At 42.8% G+C, this 26,897-nt stretch overlaps 1 protein-coding gene across 2 annotated transcripts in view; it reads right to left on the bottom strand.

Moving 5' to 3' along the window:
* The window catches only part of znrf3 (zinc and ring finger 3), a 65,067-nt gene that overhangs the window by 30,499 nt on the left and 7,671 nt on the right, over positions 1-26,897 (bottom strand). The window lies entirely within an intron of this gene.

The raw sequence follows: 26,897 nt of genomic DNA, 5'->3' as shown, positions 1-26,897 counted from the left end.
TATGATGAAATTTAAAAGCATTAGGCACCTGAGCTATTCTCTGTGTGCTTAACTTATCCAGAATCTAAACATACAGAAGACCTTTTAAAGAACAGCAGCAACATAAGCAAAATCAGGATTTATGTGCTTTCATGGATCTGCTGATCAGGCACATTTTTACTGAATTTCTACTTAGGGAAAGGTGCATTAAGTCTACTACCATTGTTACTGCTGGAAATGATTAATGCTGCTGCCATTTCTATTGTGCTTGTGCATACATGCACAGTGACTGGCTACATTGCATCTTCTCTTCTTAAATTGGAAAGTGAATGTTGACATTTTCTTCGAGCAGCATCAAACATTGTCTATCAGGTAACTTCAGGTGTCAACGCATACACAAGGTCACTAATATGCACCAGTTCTTTGCTTTGCAGAGCAAGCACATTCACATTGTTTACATATAAAGGAGGGCATAAATCACTGATTGATGAAGAAGGTTGGAAAAATGCAAAGTGGAATATTTTCAAAGAATAAGAACAAAACAAAACAACAAATTCTGTTCTACAGTTTGACATCAGGAGACGGCTAAAAGCTAATCCAATCACCAATCTTGTGGATATGCTAGAATGCACTCCCAAAAGATGTGTACGTCATGAGGAAAATTAAAAGATGATAAAAAAAAACTAAAAAAAAAACCCAAATTCATTCTAAGCGTGTAATTACAGGTTATTATATTTTTATTACATTTTATGTGTTATTAAGTGTCCTTCTTTTTCTTCACATACCCACAAAAATATAAAAGCTCTCCAGCACAAAACATCAAGAAACCAAAAAAGGAATGGCTAGAGGACAGCCATGACTGTCAGGCTGTAATTATCAGGAAAAAGAAAAAAGAGAAAGAAAAAAAATCGGATTAAAAACTGTAACCAAGTGGAGTCACCAAAATCCTGGATCAATTCCCCACCTTGGCAACACAGCAAAGACAAGCTCGCGTATTAGCATTAGAACTGGGCCAAATGACCTGCAGGCCGCTTTCGTATTAACCCAGTGACCACGGCACCCCAATCTGTGGCTCCGAGCCTTAGGCTACTCTGGGCCGGGGGCTACTGCTGATGACCCAAGATACCCTTCTTCCACTGGTGAACCCTGACCTTTGAACCCCACTTCATCGCAGAGGGAGCAGGTTGGTTGTGCAGCAGGCCAATTGAAGAGAAATTCAGAAAGTGCCCAGTCACTTCAGTTCCACAACCCTGAGAGGTCAAGCCCCTGACCTGAAGGGGTTTTGGGGGAGGACTTAGCTAATAGTAATGGGGTCAAATGCAAATCAAGTGGACTAAGTTCGAGTCACAGGAAAGGAATGTGGACAACGTGCATCATGCTAGAGCTCCACAAGGTAGCATCTTCTCTTTCTGCCTTTAGGGAGGAAATCTGAATAAGAGGAATCGGCTTTAATAGCACGAAAGCAGACAGCAGAAATCATTTGCTTTTTGAGGTATCAAGGTTAGAATTACATTTAGAAAAACCTAATATGCTCAATTTATGCTCTTTATTTGCATTCCTAGATTGTACTAAAGTAACTTTTGATGATTAACTTTGGGATGGTTGATATGGCCCAAACAGAATATCATGAAATTTCAGAGTATTCTCACGATAACGATAAATTTTACGATATGACAAATTACAAAACTACAAAACTTCAACTTCACAACTTTATTAACCTCATTCTACATGACCCATGTGAGCATAATCCACTGCCTAATGGGGCGACATGTTTACACCATGAAATTAGCATATCATGATATAGTTTTTTGGGACTTTAGAGCAATCTGAAGCCTGATTTAGGCTTCTAATAATTACTTGTACATCCGCTGAACTCATTTGAAACTTTGGCCATTTTTAACATAAGCGTCTACCATTGTTAACATGTCTGACAGAAAGTAAGTATAAGTCTCCTTTCATACTACATACACTTACTTTTCCACGTTTTCTCTCTTATAGCCTGAATTACACCTTTACAGGGAGAAAAAAAAAAATCCTCATCCTTGAATCCTCCTCCTCCTCCTCAGACCTCCCACACACAGACAAAAGTACGTGTGCTCAAACATGAAAGCTTAAGCTCCAACATTCAATCATAACCCTTTGAAACAAGTGGATCATTCTTGCAACAGCGCGCAAACACATAAAAAGTCATCACCAAGCGAGGCTTTCCTGACTCAAAACACCTTTTTACACATCCACAGGATGCAGTCACCTTGTCTTTCTGATTTCACATAAAACAGATTTTCAAAGCTGCCCTTTCTCTCGTTGTAGAGCAAAGCTTGCTCGGGTTGACCGTTCGCCTTAGGCTGACAGGAGCAGGCAGGCGGAGCAGGTATACATTACATACACATTTGGTATGATAATTTTAAAGCATATTTTCCCTCTCAGCTTTTGGAGGACGGCAAAATTGAAGGGAAAGACAAAGATTAAAGTGCGTAACTTGGTAAGTTTTCCATTCAACCAGCATCTCCCGACCTGCCCCCCTCCACATGTCATCACTGTACAAATCATACCATCTCATCTGCTCTGTGCATACCGCACACTGCAGTCAACTAAGGTAACATTTTAGATGTTATGTTAGATAAGGTGCAAGCGTGCAGATGGGAAAGACTCAGAGATAGTGTTGTGGTGGATCTACATGAGGACCGGGAAGCGTAGCCCTGCTTGCACTGTGATTATGACCTCCCTCTCTGGCTTGTCTAACAGCTTGGATGGTGGTGGGGAGCCCCGCCTGCGCCCCTGGTCCCTAAACACTAGGCCATTGTGCGGGGGCACTTGGACTCCAAATGGGACAGTGTTGTTGTTGTGCACCATGTTGTTATTTTAGAGGCTGGCCATTGCACCATTATCTCCACCACAGAGACTTTTTTTTTTTCTTTTCTCAGATGTTGACGTATATGCGTTGATGGATGTGGGGATGGGGAGCAAAAGGAAAAGGAGCTCGGACTTGGATGAGAGATGAGAGGTGATCTTGCGAAGTGGGTCACAGCTACTGGCCGAGCAGACAAAAGATTAACGAGCACATATGCAAACGTGCGTTCACGCACACGCGCAGTTCCACGAACACACAATAAGACAGAGACTGTTCTCTCTTGTGTTCCAACTGCTAGCTTTCCCTGCAAGGCCCCAAAAATCAAACCAGCTCAGCCTGCTGGAAGCACCGAAGTGCTCCACTTTGCTCCGTTGCTTCGTACCCCAGGTTTGGAGGAAAGGCATAAGGCACTCCCTAAGTACCACAAGGGGGCGTCTCTTGTTCTACCCCATCTGTCCTGCCCCTTGGGGAGGCAGCCTTTCACATGAATATCTTGTTACACAAGCCACACTCGCAATAAAGTCCTGGCGGGGATTTGAACTTGGCTTGTCACTCAAGCTAGTCACAGCCCGGCACCGACCAATCTTACACCTCCGTCTGGAGAACAACCTGCAGACATTGTTAATATTCAGCACTGGTATAAAATGGAAATTGACGCAAACTTTGTTGTAGCAGTGCACCAGTTCACTCTGGTTGTTATAGCAACACTGGATGAATACATTTCATACTTTAATCTAAATATTTTCAAACACTTTCACACATTATGACTCATAAGAACATCACACAATCATCTTTCACTCAGAGATCCTTAATGGTCAAACAAGTGACCTGATAACTGTTGGTAATGGGATCAAAACAGAGCCGTGCTCCTTAAAACTCCCACCATCACCACTCGCACCCCCCAAGCTCTCAAAGGAAATCAAAATGCAAGTCACACCACTCAATGCCATTCTTCCCACTCTGTCTGTGACACAATTCGCTCAGCCTTTGATCGTACAACAACCACTTCTGCTGCTTCCCCATCCCGCTTCCCTCCCCTCCCCTTTGCCACACCCCTTTTCCCTCTCTCCTTCTAAATTATTGGTGGCCCCAGTTACAGCCCCCCATTACCCCTTTTCCCTCTTACACGTCCAAGACAGTCGCCCTACCTTGCCCTCGCCACACTATATTGTGCTTCTGTGAAAGTGGTAGTTACATTTTTTTCCCCTGTGCTGTGTATTAATGTGCTTTTTACAAATTCCATTCCCTCTGGTATCCTAACAAGATGAAAAATAGGAATGCTCAACATAAAAAGGTCATAATCAGCACTTTAACTCAACTTAAAAAAAAATAAAAAAAATCCTGTTTATAACTCTTTCCAATCTATTTTTGACACAGAAAAATAAAAGGCTTTTTATTTTTTGCGACAAAGCACAAACTTCAAAAAGATTACTCTCCAATCGTGCTTTTAGCACCACCAGCAAGGAAAGCCTTGTGAACTGGAGGGGAGCTGATGCTCACAGGGTACCAGAATCTAAAATTCCAAAAGAAGCTGCTGAATTGCATGTTTATTTAAAGTGATGCACTTGCTTGAAAATGGTGCATTACAACAAGCCATCCATACTACAGCACAGCAGGAGCCAAAAAACATCAAAAGCAAGTAGGAGGGGATGATCCCTGAGCTAAACCGATCTATACATGTTTATAGACTTGCATGTACTGTCTGTTCTTGACACCAATATTTTACTCAATCTGAATTCCAACACTTCCTTTAATGAGCTACAGGCCGCAGACAATAAGCCTCGGTTACAACAAAGTGGAAGTGCACGACAGTTTGTATTTGAAGTTCTTGAAGCTGGCTAAATGATTAACCATGCAGATCTCTCGTTTACCGATTCCACCTATAAGTTTTGGAAGAGGAGCTGGCACCAATTTCACAAGCACACAAAATCCAGAGGAAGAAAAACCTGGGCAGGAAGCCAGTCCTCGCACCCACCTGCTTCCCCGGTGCCGTGCATGTGTTTACGTATCTCACTGTTTGAGAACAGGCGTAGGGGTTTGTTTGTAGCGTGAAACATATCGGGGTGACCAAGGGGTGACTTATTCACTCCAGTGGAAAAGCATCTCACGCACAGCCCCTGAGCCTTTGACTCAGCCAGGTCCTTCATCCTCCTCACCGCCATCACTACCAAAATACTGTCAACTTCCTGGAATAACACACCGGTTTCTTGTGTTGATGGTTGTGGGGATGGGATGGCAAGGTGGGTATGTCTAATCACGGCTCAAAGACTCTCCCCTGGGAACTGTGGTGTCTTTGAGAGTCTCAAAACACAGTCATGAAAATGGCTAAGTCAGACTGGAATGCAACAGGATGTCCAGAGCCAGACAGGCAGAGCACACACAAAGCTCCACACACAGTTAAACAACCTTGAGCCTCAGTACATCTGCACACATTCACAGTATCTAGCAGTGAAAAACACAACATGAATCATATCATAAGGTTTTACTCAATAACGGTTAACAGCCTTTTATTGAGTATTTCAATTAGAAACTGTTACCTTCAAAGACAACACTGCATAATATGAAGGAATAACATGAATATAGCAATTAAAGTAATAATCTCATGTATTCATAGTAGAATTTATAGCTCACTCTTACTGCATGAAGGTGGCTGATTCTACAACTAAATTAAACTAATTTTAATTTATAGCTCACAGATTTTCTAAAAACTACCCATTCAAATCTTCCAGGTCTTTCCAGGAAAACAACAGTCATAACCACTGAAGATTTTACCAAGTAAACCAAATTAGCAAGTCTAAATTTTTCAGTAACAACTTCAAAAGTCTTCATGCAAACCAGCACATAACATGGATGCTCAATTGTGTAACATCCAGCTAACAAGCCGGGCCAAATCACACAAACCACCACAATGTCAACATAGCACCAGCTCCACCACCAGCCACTTCAAACTGTGGTGTGGTCAGGATGCAGTCAACTTCACCCCCAAACGCCCCTGCAAGCCAGACGTGGAAGGAGACGTCAACCAATTAGAAACACGCTGGTGTTTTACCCCCCCAGATGTCTTCTGCAAGTGTGTGTACACACAAGCACACCAGCTCTTAATCATAAGGCCGCAAATGAACTCTCTGTCCCAGTAAATGCAGGTCAGACTTCCAGTAAACGTATTAAAAGTGGAAGTATATGAGCTGCAGTTCCTGTGAGCCAATGCGGCTCAAATAAATGGGAAACGCAAATACTCATGGAAGCCGATTCACTCTTAAAAAGTTAGCATTTACAGAAACACAAAAAACAAACAAGCTGAGAACACCAACGACATTTGCGAGGCACAGTTTTCATTCGTATGACCTATAGTAGGTACCTGCAAGGAAAACATAGAAGTAACATCTGACTGAGATTCAAATGTCAAAAGGTCAAGCTGTCATCTGTTTACGTGAGATGCCTCTTTATTTTCTTTTTTGCTTCACATCACCTCTATTTAATTATCACGCATTCCCCACTGACTCAGAGAAATTGAATGAACCCTGAGGAGCTCAGACATCACGTTAGACACACAGAGGAAGCCAATCAGTCTGACACTGAGCCTTAATCCAAAAGATGACCCAAAACCCCCGAGTGAAGCAAGCAGTCTACCTCCTCATGCAAGTCGCTCCAGTTCAGGCTTTATGAGGTTAAGCTTCTAGTGCGGGTTGAAACGTGCGTGTTTAACAGACACTCGGAGACCTTACCAGGAGGATTTACACTAAGCGTCCTCAGCTGCAGACAGGTTACTTTAACCATGAGTCTTAGATGGGGACAAATCTGGCTACGCATGAAAAATTAGAGCAAGTTAACCCTGATCTTGAGAATCCAATTAGCTGATTAATTGGGGCGACTGGAGCTGAAGAAGTAGAGTGGGTTGTCTGCTAATTGGAAGGTCAGTGGTTCGATCCCTTGCTCATACAGTCCAAGTGTCAAAGTGTTCTGGGGCAAAATAATGACCCCTACCCACTCAATGCATCCATCAAAGTGTGTGTGTGGTAGCTATGGTTTACTTTGAACTTAATTTGCTCCACAGTACATCAGACTGTGGCTAAACAAAAGTATACGTCAGCGAGTCTTCTGATCCCGCTACACAAGTTCAATGTCAGATCACACTGAGGGGGGTGAGCACAAGAAAGGAGAAAGAGTTTTGAATTGCAGCCTTCTATGTATAGCATGCACAAATAGACTTACAAACTCAAATGCATCCAGTAAAACGCTACACACACACCTCCCCTTTTACAGTCACTCTTTGCCCCTCTCAATCCCTCTCTGCCCCTCTTTCCCAGCACTAGAAATAACTTCAAAGAGGGCTGGTAGCCTTGAGGAGAGAGGGAGCGGGATCCAGTTACAGTGGAGCATCTGGGAGGGCCATACAGGTGGGGCTGACACTCCTCCTCCTGTAACATTATCGCTGTAAAGGGATCCTTCTGCTTCTCCTCTGAAATAATGAAGACTTCCTCCCTTTTGTCTTCTCCACTGGGACCAAAAGAACAATTAGCCAAGCTAGCCATCTTTTATTTTGGTGGTATAAACCAGCCAACAAAGGCAGGGCAATAAACAAAATAATGTTGACAGAAAAAGGATCCAACAATAATAATTACATGTTGGACTTTGATCACTTAGACTTAAGAAAGCTGTAATGTCAAGGCCATGCCCCAAGCGAGCCAGCTTTGTGATACGAGCCTCAGAGCCGTCATCAACTGTCCGTTTGCCCCCCTCTACTCCAAGTCCACCTCTTAAACTCCCCTGAAAAATCACCTCTACACCATCTTCATAGCAACGGGCAAAGCAAACAAGTGTCATGGTTTCAGTGTGAGCAGGGGACACTGGCAGAGGACACCCAATATCATGTAAATGTCCTGATATGTAGCACAAGGCACTAGGGTTGACAGCTTTAACACTGAGCAGGACGCCGAGCTTGTGACTCTATTAACTCTCGGCGAGTGCATCCCGAAACCATCAATGGCGTGTGTGTGACTGTGTGTGTGTACGCACACTCAAAAGTCTCTCTGGTGTCACTTTCAGCTCTTCAGTCTTTAAAACCTAGAGTGACATGAACAAAGGACAGGCTGACAAAGTTCAGGGGTCAACACTGGGTTGGATGGCACCATTTTTTGGGGGGAGGAGTGGAAACAATTGAGATCATGGTGATCAAAGAAAGGAACAACAGCGAGCAAACATATTGTCTCCATGTGCAAGATGCTGCTGTCCTTATGAGGACAATTATGAAAGTAGGTGAACACATGCATAAATTATTTGTCGGCATCAAGGTGCCACTGTGAATTAATTAGCATGACTAACAGTGTAACAAGCAAAGGGAAATGGGGCTCATTAAATCTATACAGCACGCAACTGCACAGCTGTAGTACAAAACTCCAACATAATCTTTTTTCCACAACTGTCCTGACAAAGTTCAAAGTTGGAGATGATGTCGCCAAAATAATTATTCGATCAAATCAAGGTGAAAAATCCCAAAGTGACACAATTCTTAGTCATTATGTGAAACAAAGAATTTGAGAAGCTGAAATAAATTTGGACTTTTCATTTACTTGTTAAATAACGTACAGGATCTATGTACTATATGCATTGCCCTCAAAACATCAGCTATTGATGGCACTCGCAACAATAAAGTGAACCGTGATCAGCATTTCAGAAATTAAGCTGAATACATCAGATAGTTACCGAGGCAACCAGAAACCGGAAATGTCCACTAGCAATCAGCTGTCAGCAACAAGGTGATGCGCTACAAGAAGATGTTTTCTTGTGTAGATGCCTCTTAGATCTCAGTACCACAATAAAGCAATCATGGCCACGACAACACAGCACTAAATACATGCCAAGTATTTAAGTTATAGCTACGTGGCTAACCACCTCCATCCTGCATCACTCATGGCTACGAAAGAAAGCTATTATTAGTTAGCAACCGTTAGACACCTTGGCTTTACGTTTATATTATTTATTACAGACTGCAATCAAGACAGAACAGATGACTGCACCTCCCTCATCCTGGTTCTGCTGGAGTTTTCTTCCGGTTGAAAAGGATTTTTTCTTTCCCACTGTCACCAACAGCTTGCTCACAGGAGGTCATCTTATTGTTGAGGTTTCTTTCTAATATTGCTGGGTCTTACCCAACATACCATATAATATAAAGCACCTTACGGTGACAACTACTATCAATTGTTTTATATAAATAAAATGGAATTGCAATGACACATCTAATCAGGACAGTGTTTTGCTATAAGAGAAAGCCTGCAATTCAGCTGAGTTAGGAAAACTAGCCGGGAGAAAGCTGGCTCCATTTTGATCCTCAAAACTAAACAATGGTTTCTGAATTAATAATGCAGAACATAATTTCGCCCCATCAAGTTCCCACTTGACCAGATGGGCTTCACTCCAAATGATCCCATTCATCTGGCTAACGTCAACAATTGCTTTTGCTTGCAACTCAATGTAGCATCTAGCTGAACAGGCTAAGCTGGTTTTTATCATTTTAATTCAGAGCACCGCCCCCCTTCCTTGTGTTGTTTTTGTATTGTTGCTGGTCATTTTTTTTTGCCGTTTATTACTAGTGGGCTCGATTTCTACATTAACAATAGCTGGTACTGCTCACTTTGAACACTGCAGGGGATAAAAGACACTTTGAGAAATGGAACTCAGGAGTAAGGACAAAAGTCACATCCTTCAGATTTTTGTGGCAAATGTGACCACAAAAATCAGTTGCCTTTTAATAGTTCACACCCTATTAAAAGGCAACTGAGAATGCTGAGGAAGGTTGCATTAAAAAAAGCTTTTAATACATTAAAAAAAAGAACAATAAGCACTTAAGTGTTTTTGATTGTGTTCCACATTACCAGCATTAAGTGCTCATGGATTGTTATTATGTTTACCACCAGCACCACCCCAAATATTAGTGGTATCCCCTGCTGCAGCGAGCCCGGCTCATCCTCCTTCAACTCTCTCCATAAAACAAAAGTCAATGTCACTACTTAATGAGCAGTGATTAATAATGCTGCAGAATGGCCACTGAGCCTAGGGAGGAAGGAGGGTGAGCATGCTTGGCGCAGCCTGCCTGCTCTATGTGTGCATGTGTTGGAGGGCTAAGGGGTTGAGGCTGCTAAAAGTGGACTGAGAGGAGGATTGCAGTCATCAACACCTTGGCTATGAGTAGCCTTTGATGTTGTGCGGCATCTTTGATGGCCCCGGCTATGGAGGAATGTTACTCCCCCCACCCTAAAAAGCTTGCAGAGCTGTGGAATGCGATGCAAGCTGCTGCCGCTTGGCCCGCTGGAATGGGATTAGCGTATAGGCCCATGCTACCCTTCCCCTCCTTTACCCCTCCCTTCACCCTGCCCTCAAATGTCCAGCACGGCAGCAACTTCGTCCAGACCCCGAAGTTTAAGCATTCATCAACCCTTTTGTATTTAATTAGTCAGAAAACACAGTAAACCTCACAAACATTCTTTTAAAGACTTTTAAGTACGAGCATTTTCGTAATCTGTATTTCATTTATGATGTAAAGAATGAGAATACAGGCGAACAAGTAAACAAAGCTTTGCTCGGGACTGTGAATTCAACTTTATGACCGTCACATCAGACTTTGATCAATAGATAAAACTGCAGAAAACTGCCAAATTTTGGACATGCAGTATGTGAAAGAAGAAGCAGAGACAGCTTATGGAGCTCGTGCTTGTCTGCAGCAATGCAGCATCAGAAAGATGCTTTCAGATATGCAGTTTAGGCGATGGAACCACTTCAGATGACCAAAGTCACTTGTGAAATTTGTATAGCAACCTTGGCATATCAAAGCAGAGAGCCAAACGTTAAATCAGCGAGAGACGATGGCCTCCACAGTGTTGGGGTGTGCGTGCGTATGTGTGACAGTTACAGTGTGAGATGAGTATTATAATCCAGCTGCTCTCAAAGGAGGGATACAAGGCTTTCTCCAAAGGTCAGGTTCATTTTGTCCTTGCACACACTTAATGTAGCGAATGACCTTCTGCACGACAACTGCACAAACAAGCCGTTTTGGCCTTGCATGCCGGTGTCTGTCAGGGCTTGGCTAGACGAGGCCAACCTGAATATTGGCTCACACCACACAGTGTGTTTGCAGAGGATTGCAGCTCCCTGCCAGTCAGAGCTGAGAGGAATGTGAACTGGACTTACAGTACATGCGCATGTTCACACACTTAAATGAATGTGTACAAAGTGGGTTTCATACAGTAAGAGCTACTCACCCCCCCTCCCTTCCACCTTACCTCTGCTTCCCCTGTGGCCACAGGGTTTTGGGAGAGAGAACCAAGGTGGGGAGACAGCCAGCATTAGCGTGGTTTCAGATTTCAGCTGCCTCCAACTTGTTTTCTTTAGGAAACACTTACTGGGGTTCCAAATACACCAGAGGAAATGCTCAGCTACATCACTTCCGGGTCATATGGCTAAGGTCACGCGGCACTTAGAGCGAAGAAGATGAAGAGCGGGGACACCATTAAACCACATGTGGAATGTGTTATGCGTCGCCTGCAATTAGCCTTGTGATTCTGTTTGAAATGTAGAGACACTTAAACAAAACAGGGAGGAATATGCATCGGAAGAGATTTGTGAAAACTGATGAACAGCCTCTGACGACTTCCCCAAGTCTGCTTTTTTCTTGGCTTGCTTGGCTTTTTCCTGAACCCTCTCTGTCTTTTGATTGTTCTCTAGTTTCTGTGATTGGCTGCACAATCACCTTTCATGACAAACCAGAGGGAGAGAAGGAAAGCGCAACCCAGAAGCTCACGCTCTCCAACTAGCTAATGATATTCCACAGGAAACGACAATAAACAATAAACAAAGACAGAGCCATTTTAATGAATAATGGGAAACAGAATGAAGAGTTCTTAGGTGGAGGGAGGGCTGTTATCAGCCTGTGGCGTTCTACATACATTCCTTAAGGGAAGATCCTGATGGAAAGAACAAGGGCAAAGGAAGCTATTTGGATGCTTTCCAAACTGCCAATTATGTTCTCGTTGTTGTAGCTTCTAGGAAAAGCCCGGGTCACATGGACACAATGCGTATACAATATGTGCCTCCAGAGCTTTGCATGGTAAACATAGTGGAATATTTGCTGATAAGTAAAAAGCGCTTGAGTCTCCAGCTCGGTAAATACTTTAGTCGCACTTTTTGCAACAACTACATTTAAGTTATCCCCATTTTTCCCCTTTTATGCAAAATGCAGATGCTAAATATTCACACTGACCTTGACTGTGCACCAGCTGAAAGCTATTTTATATTTGTATATAAAACACAAGGACTCCTGTGACACATGGGTTTATGTCATGTCGAGTGTCATTGAAATTTCGACTTATTAACTCGAAAAAATTTCGAGTTAGCTCTGCCAATCAGTAATCTATGTGGAATGCGCGCTCAAAACCGGATCACAACTAATTGGCGCTTTTTAGAGTACGTTTGCTGATAGTAACGCCATGTGATTCAGCTAATAACACAAGGATTTCATCATTTGTGAAGTCACGCTGAAAATAATCAGCAATTTGTGCATTCATGACTGGCTGTGATACTGCTAGCTTAGCTGTAGCGTTTGTAGCTGAGGGCTTCAGCTTCCGGGTAACAAGGAAATGATGTCATTCACGTAGATTATTGACCGGCAGCGCCAACTTGAAATTTTGAGCTATTAACTCAAAATTTTGAGAAAAGTCAAAATTTCAAGCTACTTTTCTCAAAATTTCAAGTTAATAAGTCGAAATTTTGAGAAAATAACTCGAAATTTCAAGAAAGATTAGTTGAAATTTTGAGTTATGGATACTTTTTTTTTTAGTGGCGGAAACAGGCTTCCATAAGAAAGTCATCATTTTTACATAACTGAAAAGCTGACGCTGCAGTCTTGACAAGTTGCTCCTGGATGTTTTTGCCTCAAGATCTGATCAAAGAAATCGTATTGTAAGCCTAGCTGCAGCTTTTTCTGTGGGGCCCTTCATGTTTTGATGAGGGGTAGCCATCACTGCATCATAGCCTTTTAGTAACCACAGACATGGATCACATCAATGACGTCTCCGAATACTAATATAAAGATTAGTGATATATAAATTACAGGCACAGTCAAATTCTTTTTCTGCATAGTTTATTAGTTTGTTAGCAAGCTGTGGTCAGTGCCCAGGGTCAGCCATGATACGATCCCCCCCCAGCCCTCAGAGAAGACAGGGTTTAGGGGCTTGCTCAGAAACTCAAGCTTTTGATCAGTAAGCCAGAGCCCTAACTGTTAAGCCACACTGCCTCAAAGGAAGCCAACAATGATTCGGAAACACAAATATGGTGGAAGCTAGATTTTCTGTCCAGCTTTGGAAATGTGTTTTCCTGTCTTCTATTATTCATTAATGTTCTCATTGTAAAGAGAATTATGAGGTGTGGGCTGTTAGTTTGGCAGACACCTTAGAGACATCACACTTATTTTCTATGAATCCATCTGAAGAAATAACAGGATAAAGTCATCACAAAGCTAACTTAAAAAAGACTGTTTTGTTTTTTTAAATCCCACCATACTTCTCATCTAAAGTTTCAGTTTAAAGCGCCCTTTCAAAAGATTCTTTCAAGTATTAGGAGGTCTGGGACAAGAGCTATGCTAGGCAGAATAGAGGTGGGATAAACCACTGGTCCAAACTTAAAAGCAGCAGTCGTCTCTGCGTGTGGTTTTTGAACCTCTCCCTGTGCTTTTTCTGACCAGTGATCAGGTTAGACAAGTCCCTCTATTCAGAGCTACACAGCAATACCGATATCCCCAAAGAGAGGGAGGAGGGTGGAGAAGAAGAAGGGAGAAAAATCCCATCTGAGAGATTAACTCACAGCACCCAACCGAGCCAGTGCTGGGTTCACTGGCTCACTCGGTGCTATCTTGCGCACTAGTCTCGTTCTTAACCAAAGCATGTCTTTGATACTCGACTAGAAGGAATCTGGAGGCGTTACAGGTTTCTTTTGTGCTCTACACTGCAGTTTGTGTGTGTGCGCGCGCATGAGTGTGTGTGCCAAGGCTGGGATTTCTTTTCTTTACCCCCCCTCCTTTCCCCCCTCCTTTCTATTTCACCCTCTTCCCTCTGCCTTCATCTCCTGCTCCCCTTCCCCCATCCCAAACACCAAATCAGTCAATCATAAACATTTCCTCTGTTTTTTGGGGGGGGCTTGCAAAATAAAATCCTCATAAATGCTTCTCCTCCGTCTACAAACTAACTCTACCATTGAAAGTTTCAGAGCCGCTGTTCCTGCGTATCATATTTTGATGTTGACCGAAGGTGGTGACCACTTCAGAAGAGTGGATTTTAGACTGAGGTGGTGGCGGGGCAGGGGGGTTTGGTTGGGGTTGTGTGGGTGAGGTTTGACTCCCCTTGGAGATTTTCTTAAACCCATTACATCAGCTTTTTTCTCCTTTATGGGCTCCAAGTCCAGGGCTTTTGTGAGGGTAGAAAATGACCTAAATTGACATTCAGAATGGTCGTGGTTGGTTAATTGTGGCCAGGCATTTTTGGCATAAATAAAACAAGATTCCAGAGGCCTCCTCCTTTAAGCCTTTTACAGATTCTGCTTTTTAGTAAGCACAGCCCCCAATAATTGTGAAGTGGTCATACCCGAAGCCACGTGAGCTTTCTCAAATATGCTCAAACCTTGCAGATCAAAAGAGAGGAGTGTGTGCTATCAGAGTGATTCTGAGAAGTGATAAAGAAAAGAACAGTAGAATATCAGCGAGCAATTGCTCAACGCCCACATTCTGATTCACCTTTTGTAGAAACTTCTGTGGTTTTTCACCAACTGTGCAGTTTTTGCATTTCTGCTTCCTCAGTGGCCAACATATTAAGCGTTCCCCAGCTTTCATGGCCTCTTTGTGGTGATCAAAGTGGCACATCCGCATGCCGTTGCTCTCTTTCACTTACAAGTGCATGTTTTTCCTACAGATATGATCGCAGAAGTTGACATTTTGAGAAAAGCAGTCAACACAAGCTCTTCCCAACAAAAGGGAGAGAAGACTCAAGAGAAAAGTGTGAAATAAGAAATGAAACACCAGTCCTGCTAAGCTCTACCCACACATTCTAATCAAAAGGCTTAACAATGGCTGGCCTAAAAAACATAAAAGAGAGAGGAAAAATTCAAAAGAGGCCACTTGCTGGTGCCGGGCAAACTGATCAGCTGCACATAGACTGTCAAAAGCTAGTGGGAATGTCAAAAGCACCACTGATCTCTCTCTTTCTCCCCTAATGTGATCAAACAGTGGTTCGTTCCCGAGAGGAGGTCAAAGAAAGAGAAGGAGAGAAAGTGAATGGGAGCTTTGGTGCGCCATAGGAAGCCGGCCACCAGCAGCATATCCAAGCAGTGAGCACAAAACAACATGCTGTCTCTCAAGCTTCCTTTCACTTCCACGGCGAGAGGGAAAAGAAGAAGAGTGGGCTGAGGAGGAAAGAGTGGCTGGGCAAACAGTAAGGGGTAAGGGCTCAAAGGGGCCCGGTTGCCCGGGTGAGGGAAACCCAATGCTTCAACAATGTCCGCCATCAACCGTCCGGCTTTGGGCCAGACCCCGCAGAGGTGCGCTTGGAGGTCAGTGGCATGGACAAAAATGACTGGAACAGCCCTGCCCCTGGCAGAGCAGCTGGGTTCAGGGTATCAAAGCCTGGGATTAAACCGGGGCGAGGTGTGTGACTGAAGAATCTTTTAAACACATCCAAAACCTGTGGCCAGTGAATCAGCTTTAAAGATTGCTACTAGTTTCATGGTTGGGCAATATTTAAAGATTTTTCAACTGATTGCAGCTGCCAGAAACAGCCATGCACAAAGTCGCTTGTGAGGAAATAGGAATACAAATCACTCGATTATGTTGATTGTAAAATGGATAAAACTGGAAAGCCAACCACCTAAAAAAACCAAACAAACAAACAAACAAACAAACAGATGAAGAACACCGAAAAGCCTCTAAGTGAGCAACCAAGTGCGGAGAACAAATGCTATTAGCTATTAGCACATGTGTGACATTCATTAGTCATACATGTGGAGAATGTTCATCAGTGTTGGTGCCCAGCTCTGCCACACAAAACAGGAAGGGTATTCCAGAGCTTCATTTTACAAGTGAATCAGTTAATGAGTTGAATTATAAAGAATTATAAACAAAACCATAAACACAACAGCAGTGGGGTTAGCATATCGATATATTAGCTCAATCACTCACCCTTAACAGTTTTTTTCTTTATTTCCCAGCATTTTATAAATGAAAAATGCACAGAAATACATAGTTTTGCTGGACAATGTAATGAGGCAATAGGATAATGTTGTATGTATGGCAATCTCTGTTCATTCAGTATGATATCCGGCTCTCAAAGCAGCTATACCTATAACCCTCAGGCAATGTTGCTAGGAAGAGAAAGCGTGTCGTGGGCATGAGCTGTATCAAAAATTCAGAACACCTCAGTGCAGAAGCTGGGGACAAAATACAGTTCATATGTGACCTGATTTAAACTGCTGAATGTTTTATTATAACTCTTCAAAGCACATTTACTTATTCATAGTGCAGCCTGGGAGTTGTAGTTGACTTGGTTCCTTTTTCAGTACCTTGGACTTTTGATCAAACAGCAACAGAAAAGATGAGCAACTAACAGTTTTAAAAAGACATTCAAGAGTTAATTTCCCATCAAAGCCTCGGAAGTGCGCCAAAAGCCTGTCACCTGACACCATCTATGCGTCGTCAATCTGGGATGCTCCAGCAAACGCCTCCTGCTTTGCAAGTCTAAAACATGCGCCGAGCTCCACTTTTTGTCCCCCTCCGCTCGGTCAATATAAGTTACCATAACGATCCAGCCACACCTCCCTCCGACTGCTTGAAAAACCGTTTGCGCACACAGACCTACACACTCACTCACTGTCCCTCCGCATGCACCAATAAAAGGGGGGTGGGGCCGCAGCGGTGATCGGACAAACAACGTTCTTGGACTTCTGCCGAGCGAGGCTATTGTGCAGGCGCGCAGTAAAGAGACACAGAAAGGTTGTGGAGGAGTGGGGGTGGTGTCGAGGTTGCTTCAATGGCTGGCTCCATCAGCGGGTGGAGATAAAAAGCAGAAATGTGCCAAGTTGAGGCCTGGGCGAGGAGGTGAAAAATGCAGTGGTAGGTGATAGCAGGTGAGGTGGATTTAGAGAAAACATTTGTTTGTCTTCTGAGTAAGTTTAAGTTCAGATAATATTATTTGTTCCAACTTAATAAAGTACCTGGATTTGTATAAATCACAGTCTGATCAAACAGTCTGTTAGCCATTAAACTAAACACAATATTTGTAATATTTACTGCATTCAACTTTACTATTAGCCCGACTGACTCATGGCCCATATTTACCAATATATTCACGATCCTTCTTGATCCTAAAGCTGAGGGGTTAAAAAGAGCAAAACTTTAAATCATCAGAGCTGTTTAAATATTATAGAACAAACTCCCAAGGCGAGAAATACATTGGGTTTGTTGATTTGATTGAATAAACCCTCTAATAGTAAGCTTCTCTTCCATAAAAAACAAAAAACACAAAAACGGGAACATAACATGCTCTTCCGTATGCGTGACATTTCCTCATCACCTCATGGCCACATCACCTGACCATTTAATGCTAAGCCACACCAACACTTGAGAACGGGGTCTATGTATTTTAAATGTTCCACAATGGGTGAGGATGTGTTTTTTTTATTTTATTTAAACTTTCAGGACTTAAGCTTCTGCAAGTAAAAGATAACCCAAATTTAAGAACAGTCATTGAAAAGTAATTATTTATGATTGGAGTTCTGCATTTCAACTGATCATTTTCGCCACAAGCAGCCGCAGCTTGAGAAGATGCCATAAACACTACTGCAAAAACTGCACCTCCCCGAAAATTTATGTATGCGCCCTGGGCAATAGAACGCTTCCCCTTTTTGCAGCAGGGTCAAAATAAATAGTCTACACAAGGCCAAGAGAGAGCCAAAGTATATTTTAATTGATGTGGAAATAATTCCATTACCATATATCTCCCTATAAAGGGTGATTTGTTCTTTTGATCACTTCAGAGAGTGTTTATGAAGTCACTGTGGGATCAGCTTGGGCCCAGGGGCAAGGCCAGCCATTAGAATTCCTCCGAACATTTGTTTAGCAGCAGGCCAAGTGCAGAGCAGTGCACAAATGCCGTATTGTTCCTCTCCTTCTCCCTAGCTGCGCTGCCAGAGGTACAAGCTGACGGAGACTGCAGGAGAAGAGGAACAAGAGCTCTGGAATAAGCAAGACCCAGAGGATAACCATCGTTTAAGAGTTAAACATCAAACCTACTTTACACAAATGTATTTTCTGTCTGGCTCTTTGAAAAGCTAATGGCCAGCATCTAAAGATAAGGTCATTTCACAGTTCAGAGAACTGTTCAGCAGCCCAGTGGTCAGCTCTTTGCCATGTTGTGGCTTTAATAGTCAGAATCCACTGTGTGTAGTGCACAGAGGTAATATTATGAAATAGCTATAAATCTAAAGGCTCATGAACCTGACAGTAAATTATACAATCGCAGCCAAAAAGTTCCTCCCACATTCAAATATTTGCATGGGGACGTTTGAAGAGGTTTATCTGCCCTGGAGTCCAGAGACTGTAGCGCTATAAACCCCTAGGGAGCCATGTTATTTGATTTGTTTTTTATTAGATGCAAGGAACCACTTAGCTGACTGTGACCTACGGGGCATTTGGCTCCACATCTAAGAGGACTGCAGGTTGCAAGTCCTTTTCTGGAAAAAGAGGAGCTGTGGCAAATAGTGTCCCTGGAGACAAAAAAGGCTTGAAAAACTGTCTGAAGTTAGAGTCATTTAGAGAGGATGTCAAAACAAACAATCTTGAGTCTTCTCAGGAAGCAAAACTCTTATAGTTTTTGAAAACCTCTTAGGTGGCTTGGACCCATTTCAATGTGAAGTACTTTGAAAACTAAATCCTGCAGCAGCAATTAGTTCAGAACTCGTGTTTGTTCTGAACATTGAGGTATTGGTGAAGCTAGATTTTAAACAGACAATTGATGCGATGAAAACACTGTAGAGGAAAGGGGCAAACTAAGGCTCTTTGACGTGTTAAAGCTGACTATCCAATTCAGAAGATCTAAGGGTGATGAATGGTAAAAGCGGATGGCTGGACATTCAAATGGCCTGGCAAGTTTGGCCTATTTCTGTATATGAAATTCCACTGCAGCTATGGGTCAGGACCTCTTGGTCCTTAGGAAAGAATGTGTGACTTGGAAAAGGGCTGTTTGCATCCTCTGGCCTCCCAGCTGGGAGGAAAGAATAAGGATCAAAGAGGCTCCACGAATCTCTAAGAGGGGCATTTGGCATAGACCCGAAGGGGCATGTGAAGGGTCTGGGAGAACTTTCACTCTTTATGCATCAAGCCTGGAAGCCCCAAACAGCTTCTCCTTTCTTTGTTAATAATTTGAAATAAAAAACATGAAAAGACTGCAACTAGTCTCAGCTATTAGTGCCCCCAGCTAGCATGTAAACACATAAGATGCACAGTACAGTGAGCAGTGTGTTTACCTCACTGGCCATCTAAGCAAAGGTGGATGATACAATGATGAAACCTCTTTTAAGGCCATTGCAGCGCCTTCTTTGTGAAAATACTCTTTTGGGCTTATCTGCCAACTTCATATCAGCTTTAAACCAGCTCAATGGCCCACAGTCAAAGGAATCACAGCTTTCAGTTTTTATTAATATCTTACATCTGTTCCATGAAACTGCATGAGATACATGATGTCCCCCTTTTAAGCCTCCTGACTTGGGCATTTTGCTCCATCTTCTTGTTTTGAAACCAGATGTCACCAGTAAGGTGGTAGGACCTGATGGAGAAATCACATTGTCCACTTGTATAGTAGAGCCTTGTCAATCACAAAGAAGAAGCTGCTACTTTCAGCTGTTCCCTTGTTCACAAAGGGCTGCCGCAGTGGGCAGCCCTGCATGTTTGATTTGACAGAGCTTTAATGCCGGATGCCCTTCCTGATGTAACCCCAAAGGGATTCATGTATCCCCCCTGGGATTAGACCAGGGACCTTGTGCTTGTTTTGAGAATGTGCAAACCACAAAGCCAAAGTCTTAAACAAAAGCATACCCTGCTTTTGATCTTTTTTAATGCAAAAAGAAGCTTCATTAACAAAAACATCATTTTGTATTACATGAGACCTGGAACTAGTTATTTAGACCATAAACTTGGTTACTTAGTCAAGTGTCTACTGAGTCAGGCAATACACAGGATCATTTCCTCATAGACTTCTATACAAACTGACTTATTTTTGCACCAAGAAAAGTCAGTCTCTGGAGCCCCTTGCAAAAATCAACAACACCAACATAACTAAGTATATCCCCACACAGGTGGCTATTATACTTGGTGCTGTGGGTGTGTCGGTCTCAGCTAAACTCATGTGTATGAATGTAACAGGCATGTCACAATAACAAGGGCAGGCCAAGAACAGAGCGTCTTTTGTGAGGCGAACCTGGACGATCAGCATCCTTTGTCGGGCTTCTGCCCCTACGAGAGAGCTGAATCTTCCAGACCTTCAGCACCTAGTCTGCCAGCCAACCAGGGCCCAGCCTGGAGAAGCCTGTCATCACTACCACAGAGGCCTCTATTCATCCCCGCAAAGACAAAGCCAAAAGTGTACAGCAGCCATCCAAGGCATCCCAAGCATCCAGATATCCACCAGCGATATCATTTTAGGCTTTTGTGAGCCTGTGCTTTGGTTTACCCGCCGGTCTATCCCTACCATCCCTGCTCTCCTTTCCCTCCATGTCAAGGATTTATCTTCTTTGTGATGCACAGACCTGACATACGCCGCTACTTTGCATTGAAACCGGATGCCAATTAGAACTTAATGTAAGGTTTTAAATATACTTTGCACCTGTTTTAAGGTATATTCTCTCATTGGCCACATGTGAAATGACACTTTTACAATCGCTGCAGCAGTTTTGTTTTTGCAAAAGACTATTTACACTTGTGCTCTTTGTTGGCTGAGCAGGTGAAAGAACAAAAGGCAAAACAGCTTCAACCTTGTCGACGTCCCATTTGCCAAATGCTTACACTCTCTCCAAGTGTCATGCAGAAAGCTTACTTGTGTAACTAAAAAGGCAGGTGTTTAGATGACAGTGAGGCTGCACTGTAAAGAATTTACATTGCTGGCTCCCATGTCAGAGCCTTTCCGGCATGGCCCTCCTCTGGCCACACTGGGCCCCCGAACTCTTGTGGTGAAATCTCCACCTGCTGATAACATCAGCCCCCCAAACCTCCCCCTCCCCTTTTTCTCGGGCATGTGTGGCGGCCACTGATAAAAGAACGCCAGATAAGAGGAAACGCAAGCTGTGATGAGGAACACATTGCGAGCCAGGAGCACAGAAAAGAACATCAGCCCAGTGGAATGGAAAGACAAGGAGAGAGATAGAAGAAGGAGGGGGTGGAAAAAAGGAGGAAAACAAGCCTTGAAGGAGTAAGAGAAGAGAATGACAAGGAGGCAAAGTGAGAATCTGAGACTGATTAGAGGAGAACACCGGGTGGAAGAGAATAAAATGAAAGCTGTTGTGTATCCCGCAGCTAAAAGCAGAGATAAGATTACACTCTGTCACACAAAACTGAAAAATACTAAATATGAATAGTTGCAAGACTTAAAAACACACGTTAGTCCTGCAGGGAAACTGCATTAAGTCTTTAAGGTGTATTTTTGAACCAAACCCACTGCTTCTGAGATTCAGGATGCATGTGGTTTGTGGAAAAAAACAAAAACAAAAATTGAACTGCAATCAAGCTCACAGACAAGTACCTATAAATATCGAAACACTAGAAGTAGCATAAATACATAGTACTGCATCCACACAAGAAGATCGCTGTGTACAACGTTGTTGTTGTATTTCGCAAACAAGAGAGAAAGGGTGCAGTGTTCGGGGGGAGTGGTTTAGCTATAAAATAAATACATTCATAAACTCCATCAACTGACAAACCTCCAGATCTCACAAACGGATCTTCTGCTGATTCCAGATCTGGAAAAGGGAAAACTGTGAATGTAAATAAATCTGAGCTGTTGACACAGGCAAAGAGTGGAGGAGACAGGTGCCACAATGACACCAGTAACCTCCAGGGGATGTATGCATCCCATAGCGGTGTCCCCTTTCAAGATGGACACCAGAGGGGACAAACCAGTTGGTCCATCTCCGGGGTGTGAGCACACCAGCGGGTCACTCTGTTACAGTCAGAAACATCCACAGCACAGGCAACGCTTCACGATCATTAGCTCGGTTCTTTCGGCACAAAATCTGATTCCCGTCCGCACTAAAAACACTTTGTGTCCTTAAGTACAACACAAATGTTCATTTGTCTCATTTTAATTATATGCTGAGAAAAAAAAAACTTTCTATTTTACTTTGTGTTAAATTATGCAGGACACAAGCAGCTCTGGTATGCTTAAAATCTAATCCATCATATATGCTACAAAGCAGTCTATTAGCCTGCATTTAACCCAGTACCTCCTACCCCTGGCCAGGCTGCCTCCTATTGGCTCAGATTCAACGCAAAGTGTTAATCCAACAGTTGTCTGGCTACGCTGAAAGTCACCTCTGAGTCCAGCTCTAGCACTCGCGTCAGGAATCCACAGGCTCTTTGCATACCGAGCGGCCGGATATCCTCTAGTTAAAGAGGGTCCTCTAAGCCAGGGACATGTGTTGGAAGACTGGGGAGGGTGACAAGGGGTAGGGTTGTTTTTCTGGGCCTGGTGGCAGGGACGTTCAGGCAGTGCTTAAAAGGCCTTTAGAGTGACATCAGCATCACTTTGAGCTGGCACAAATAGTGAAATGAGAGCAGTTCCATAGAAACCAATCCATTTTCCTGCTGATCCTCAGAGCTCTGCAGCGCGCCGGCTAAAAGTGCAGTTGCTCTTGCTCTCAGCCTGCGGATCTGCGCATCTGTGAAAGGCTTTTGTGTTGCTGTTGGGGCAGAACAAAGTGAGTTCAGGTTACTGCACTCCTCCCGTTATTGGCCCACATTGTCTCTAATTATTCCAGCAAACATTGACACAGCATGTGTGGTCCCACTTTTATACACCCTCCTCCTTCCCCTCCCATGCGGAACAGAGACACAAGACGGAGCGAAAAGACACTGAGAAAGAACCAAGAGAAGGAACGAGCAAAAGAAACGCACTTGCATTCACAGCTGTTTATTTTTTTATGACACAATTATATGTGTAACTGGCTTAAGATGCTTTCATGCCCGTGAAGAGGACTGTTGCGTTATCCTCACCTTTCTTCCATGCTGCCTCAACTCACAAGGATAGAAGTGCCATGCCAACTCAAGCTTTTAATACATAAGCAACCAAGACCAATCAGCGGGGGGGCAGACTGCAAAAATGATGGAGACTTCCTGGATGCAGTAACCAAAAAGCTGAAAAAAAGCCCTTCTCCACAACTTAAAGCTCAATCCCACACTCTAATTTGAATTCTGAAGCTTTCCCGTTGCCTGGGCGATTCAAACTCCAGCTTTTGCAAAACAGTAATTATGACAAATGTATGCATCAGTACCTTCCCAAATCCTCCGTCCATGAGCTTAGCTTGAGGCAGTGCTGCAGGAAAGCTGACCGAAATGGATAATGTGCGGTTGCCAACAGGAAACGGCTCAAAAACAGACACAAGGATAAACTCGTGTTAAATCAAAACATAAAATTTAGGAAATGTCGTAACAGGCACCTTAATTTGTTATCACCCGTTATCATTTGGTGGCAACACTACTGAAAAACCTCAGTGGGGTGTAAAGCCATTATGGAGAATTCACATAAAAGCCTTTCTGAGAAATTCCCATCCAGATTTTTACTGGAAGCCCAACTGACAAAGTGACTGACTCAGCTGTCAGGAAGCACAGCATTTTAAGTTTTGCAGATGGATTCTGATTAATGTTAATGGATTCATATTTTCTGAATTTAACAACCCTCACCGCCTTTGAGACCGGATGCTTTGGTTTGAAGCCAATTAAGATTAGGACAGACAAGTGTGGCTCTTGCAAGCACAAAAGCCCTGAGTGCTCGACAGCGAGTCGAGACAACATAACTGCACATCTAATATCACAAAAAGGGTTATTACTGAAGCATACATGTACCCACTCGCTACCCCTCAAAAGCACCATAAGGTAGCAGCTCCTATATTTTTGTTTATGTTGAGATTGCTGGTCATACAACATCCACCCAACGTAGTATCTTGGACTCCCGGCCTTGTCTTGGCAACATTATACGCTGTGAGCTCTGGTGTGGAAGTCTGAGCTAATAAACCCAGTCTGGCCTCATGTTGCTGTTTTTTTTCCCGCCAACACATTACTGACTGTGCACTATGACCATTCATTAGCATGTTATAGAATAGCCTTTAGATGATTGCTTTAATAAGAGCCCTCAGCTTGCCAACTTAGTTAGGTTTAAAACAAAAATAATGCCAAATGGGTCTCACCTAATCTTACTCCAGCCATCAGACTGCAACATTTCCATAATAATTTTCACATTTATGTATCTTTTATTAGGCTACAGGGCATGCTTCATAATAAAGACAATGGGAACATCTGAAAGTTTTATTTAGTTTACAACTTCTGTGAAAAAACTGAAATTATTGCATAAAGTTCGCAGCACCTAAAAAAAGTGCATTAAAAACAAATTTGGTGTCATTTGCCTTGTTTGGGTTTTTTTTGTATAAAGTGACAGTATAAAAATGACAGTGATGTTTTGTTGATCCTCTCATCCATTCCCAATGTGTCAAACTACTCCTGCAATGATGCTCAGATCACAAGCATCATTACTTTTAGATCATAAAAGTATCAGAGCTTTTTCTTATGCATAAATAATACAACCTTCAGATCCTCCTGCATTCATTATATGAGAGCTAAAAAGATGCTTCCAATATGGCGAGGCCACATTCCCTGAGATGTGTTTACTTCAAAATGCCTGTGGGATGCATGTCACCCTGGGGGTGACAATTTGACTATGTCACATGCCTGTGGGATGCAGACAGAATAGCAAAGGGCTGTATTGGCCTGTCTTTTTCTGTCATTCCCATCCTCTCCCACTCCATCTCTCCTTTCTCTTAAAACAGAATTCTGAGAATCTAGATTTCCTTGACATGTCCGAGGACATGCTGTCATTAGTGAGCCAAGTGTGTTTGAACAAAGTGCCCATACAGTGTCAGGGGAGAAGGGGGAAACAAAGCATATCTCCTTGGCCTCTTATGAAATTGCTAAAACTGGGAAGAGCAGCTTTTACAATGATGCGTGACACAAGGATGAATCTAGATAAATACAAGAGAAGTTGTGAAATAGAGAAAGCATACTGACAACAATAATGATGTCCTCCATTTTATTTTGCTTATTTAGCGAGCTGTAAGCTGTGGCATATGCTTTAAAAAAAAAAAAAAAAAAAAAGGGAGAAAGTCTTGACATTTTTCCTGACAGTAATATGCAAGAACAATGAAAGGTGAACAGATGGATTGCAAGGAGAAAGATATGGACACAGCTGGCCAGGAGTAATTATCCTAACCTTTTCATAAACCTCAGGCTCATGCTGAGCCTGGGGGGTACAGGTGGTGGGGAAGGGTGGGGTCTGGAGTAATGCAGAAAAAATTTGCATGGCATAAAAAGTCGCATCTATTAGCCAAACTGATCATGACGATGTTTTAATGTATTTAATTACAGATCAGGCGTCTCGTTCATCAAAATATACCTCTAGTGCAATGTTGTTGAAATAAAAACTCATTTTAAAATATCTACACTGATATTAGTGAAGAAAATCATGACTGATAGTACTGCATTATAAAAATACAGCTTTCCTCTACAGAGTTCCCATAACATTTTGTATAATATTGGCTTGGACAGAATATCTAACATGTAGTATTGGATATACCATGTAAGCCTTCCAATAATGGCTGAAAGACTTAGACAGCACTTCTTCCCCAGCGTGAGGTTCAATTGCAGTATCCACCTAACAGCAGCACTTTAGAGGCAATGGCACCTGCAAACTGACACTGAAACAGGGCCAACGCAATCTATAACTCACAGTGGTTCGCCACGCTTTCTGCCCCTCGCTCTCCCAGCAGCACAAAAGTCTCAGTGTGGATACAATTATGTGAAACTGCTGGCTATTTTGCTAATGAGGCTTTCACTGATGATGTGTTGACCACATAAGGAACATTTCCAGTGTAACTGAGCATTTTAACTGCTGGAACACCAGTAAAACAACAGGTTAGAATGAAAAGCAGAACACCATATGTCTTTGGGTTAGAGAATATTTTAAAAATCAGTTTCTGGGAGAAAAAAAAAAAAAAAAAATCAGAAATGAACTGCCATTTGTAGCAATAAAGGAAAGCTTTGATACAAATTCAGTTTTTTCCACCCTCCATGTAAGTATATTAGCAATTTGCTGCAATAGCCTTGAGCTGCAGCATTACAGCCTTCATTGCCGAAAATGCTGAAGCCTCTTTTTTTCTAACCAGCAACAAAGGCTTTGTGCTGCAGTCCTGACTTGTGAAACCGACCCCAGGATGGAGGAATTAAAAGGCTGGACTTCAAATGAAATAAAGTGCAGCTGTTTAGTACTAATTTAACTTCAAAGGGAACATGCACTCGCAAAACAAGGACGAGGAAAAGATAACTTCAATCGGAGGCATGCAAATAACCTCTGGCATACTGAATCAACAACAGCAAATTACTGTTGTGCGCTGTCAACAACGGAGATACTCTCCAGCAGCGTGTGCTCCGAAACTGTCATGAGAGCTGTCAATGAGTTATCAGCCTGATTATCATGGGGGCATTTTGAAGGGATCTGTAGTCATGCACATTAGAAGAGAAGTACACGCTATCTCACACATGTAAACACAAGACCTGTATAAACTTTACAAAGAACAAAGTCAACTCTGTTTCACCTGTTGTATACTTTAGAAACGCCCCGTGCATGTACCCATCCACTGAAATCACACTAAATCCATTTCCTGTTCCTTTTTCCCCCCACTGGGATTCATCCAGCAGCAGTGTCAGAGGGTGACCCAACACCTT

This window comes from Maylandia zebra, linkage group LG12 (assembly GCF_041146795.1).
Source record: "Maylandia zebra isolate NMK-2024a linkage group LG12, Mzebra_GT3a, whole genome shotgun sequence".
NCBI lineage: Eukaryota > Metazoa > Chordata > Actinopteri > Cichliformes > Cichlidae > Maylandia > Maylandia zebra.
Note: the sequence above shows the minus strand (reverse complement) of the source record. Positions and strands in the feature narration are given on the sequence as shown.